Genomic DNA, 3338 nt, shown 5'->3' on the forward strand with positions numbered 1-3338 from the left:
AGATGGTCACATCATGGTGTCCTCACCTTAACCCTTTCTCCAATTGGGCCTGCTAGGGTCTGAGTTCAAATCCCAACCCTGCCAAAAGAGGAATGCAGGTGTGAGAATCCAAACTGTCCACCTGTTTCCTGTCCTGTGATAGTTCTGGGTCTCAGCTAGGATGGAGAAGGCTTAAGCAACTCTATAGACATGGAAACAGATTGTCATCCATGCTAGCACAATTACATCTGTCATCATGCTCAATGAACAAAATGCATCCATGACTAAGACACATAATAAAAAGAATAATTGTACTGAACTAATGTATGTGAATAGAGATCGTATGTTTAAAATAGATGGGCATATGAATTTTGCCAGTGCTGGGGCTTCAATTTAAGTCCTGGGAGCAGGCCTGACCTTGTAAGTCTTCAAGGATGGTAAGCTTCCCCTTCCCCCACAGTGCTATAGTGTTACCTAGACCTGAGTTGGAATCTGAGTAGCGGCAGAAAAATGGTGTGAATTCTGAACTAAAGTGCTTTATTAGGTTTTAGGGTTTTTTTGTTTTTGGGGATTTTTTTTTGCTAACCAAAGGATTTGAACCCACTTCATGGCAACCCTGCCTCAGCTTCGATCATTTTAGGCAGTTGGGCTGCCATAGTCCCATAGTCGACCCTGAGATCCTAGGCCCTGAAGCTTTGCAGGAGTAAAAAAAAAAAAAAAAACCCCACACAGAAAAATAGCCACAGGATGGACATTTTACATTTTCTTCCTTTGCATGGTGACCAACCTGGGTCCAAATTACACGGCTACAAAGGGTACTTCACTTTGCATTGGCCGTGGCTAGTAGACTATCGGGTAAGCCACAGGCCCATATGTCATCATAGGCCCTGATTTTGAATCCTGGTCCTGATACCTACCAATGGGGGGACATCCCACGAGACTCATTCCTATGCATGGGAATAATGATGGAATGTGAGCCAACTCATGATTGAATGAGAAGTTTCTGTGGGCATCGTTCTAGTCTAAAATTAGATGCAATGATCCTACGATGTTGATGATTGATCTTAATGAATTTTTTATTAAGCATGAAAACAATACTATTCCTTCAATGGAGGCATAATAAATACCTAAGAGTTCGTAGGAACCAAGTTGATGTCATTGAATCCTAGGTAGATGTCTCTGGAATTCTATACAAATATATATTTATTGATATATACCATCTGCCTATCCATGTATGGTTATTTTGTCCACCCCTGGGGCTCAATCTCAGGGTCTGGGAACTGACTGGCAGCTTCCTTGGCTAGAGGTGGCCGTGTTGACACACCCATTCATGAATTGGGTCTGCTAGGGCCTGAGTTCAGATCCCAGCACTGCAAACAATTGGATCATGGAGTAAGAAGTGGAGTGTGACACCTGTGTTCCTTTTCTCTGAGAGTCCTGGGTGTCAGACATGATGGAGAACACGTCTACAATTTAGATACTATGTGATGGGATGTCATCAATATAATAAATGGGCTGCGTGTCATCACAGTCAATAAACGGCAAATAAATGAATAAAAAAATACAATCAATAACCACAATATGGACTGAACATCTATAGGTAAGTACAAATCCTATATTTATAATGTATATAAACAGCATGTTTTCCATGGCTGGGGATTGAATTCAGGCCTAGGGACCAGGCCCGACTTTCTTGCCTTCAAGCATGGTGAGTTTCCCTTCGTCCACAGTGCTGCAGAGTTTCCCAGATCCTGAGTTTAAAACCAAAGTAAAAAAATGGCGAGAATTGCAAGTCAGGGAGCTAAATTTTTTTTGTGTGCGGGGGCGGGGGGGTGGCGGGGAGGGTTTTTTTGTTTTGTTTTGTTTTGCAAAGCAAGGTCTTGAACTCAGATCATGGCACTCTGCCTCAGCTTCTATCACACTAGGCTGCAGTGCAGCCACTGGAGCCACAGCCGATCCTGGGATCCTAGACCTCCTGGCCTTGTGCTGGGAAAAAATATGCACAGAAAAAAAGTGGCAGAGCCGGGCACCGGTGGCTCACACCTGTAATCCTAGCTACTCAGGAGACTGAGATCTGAGTATCTAGGTTCAAAGCCAGGAAAGTCCGTGATACACTTATCTCCAAGAAACCACTAGAAAACTGGAAGTGGCGCTGTGACTCAAGCGGTAGAGTGCTTGCCTTTAGCTGAAGACCACAGGCAGAGTGCCCAGGCCCAGAGTTCAAGCCCTATGACCAAACCCTCCCCCCAAAAATAAGTGTCAGGATTGCGTATTTACATTTTATTCCTTTGCACTGTGACCATTTAGGTCTGAATGACATGGCTCCAAAGGGTACTTCACCTTGCATTGCTGAAGGATGGCGGGCTATTGGAGAAGCAATAGTCTCACATGGCAATGTAGGCTTAGAGTTGAATCCCACTAATGCCACTTCCAGATGGCAGAGATCCTAAGAGACTCGTTCCCATCCATAGTAATAATGTTGGAATGTTATCAATGGCACGGTTGAATGAGCTGATCATGAATAACACTTGTATAAAATTAGAAATCATGCTTTCAGTAGACTGATTTTATTTAATATGAAGCATTAAAAGAATACTATTTCTTACAGAGACGCAATAATTTCAGGACACTGATTTACTTAATAGTTTATTAAGGATGAAAACAATAACATTAATTACATGGAGTCATAATAAATACACAAGAATTGGTAGGAATGTAGTCTACATAACTGAATAATGTGTAGATAAGTCTGACACTCCATAAAGATATATATTTATTAGGATACTACCATCTGGGTGTCACTCTGTTCTTATTTTGTAAAACCCTGGGGCTCGATCTAAGGTCCTTGGAACTGCCTGTCAGCTCAATTTGCCCCAGGATGGCGTGTTGACACTCACCTATTCATGAATTGGGTCTTGTAGGCCATAGTTCAGATGCCAGCACTCCCAAAAAATGAACTGTGGAGTAAACGCTGATGGTGCCAAACGTTTTCCTTTTTTGTGAAAGTCCTAGGAGTCAGGTATGAAGTGGAACATATATGCAGACCTATATCCTATGGAATCAATGTTCTATGTTACCATAATAGTCAATAAAATAAATGGCCAATACATGAATAAAACAAAAAATAAAAATGAATATACTGAAAGCTATATGGAGTCAACCTATGTATATAAATATAAATCATATATTTAAAATGTACATGAATAGGATGTTTTCTAGTGCTGGGAATCAATTTCAGGTCTAAGGAACAGACTTGAATTTCATGACTTCAAGAAGGTGAGCTTCCCCTTTCCACACAGTGCAAAAGAGTTACCCAGACCATGAGGTCCGATCCCAGTCCTGACAGAAAAAATGGCAGC

This window comes from Dipodomys spectabilis, unplaced genomic scaffold (genome assembly GCF_019054845.1).
Source record: "Dipodomys spectabilis isolate Male_0828 unplaced genomic scaffold, ASM1905484v1 ptg000566l, whole genome shotgun sequence".
NCBI classification, from domain to species: domain Eukaryota; kingdom Metazoa; phylum Chordata; class Mammalia; order Rodentia; family Heteromyidae; genus Dipodomys; species Dipodomys spectabilis.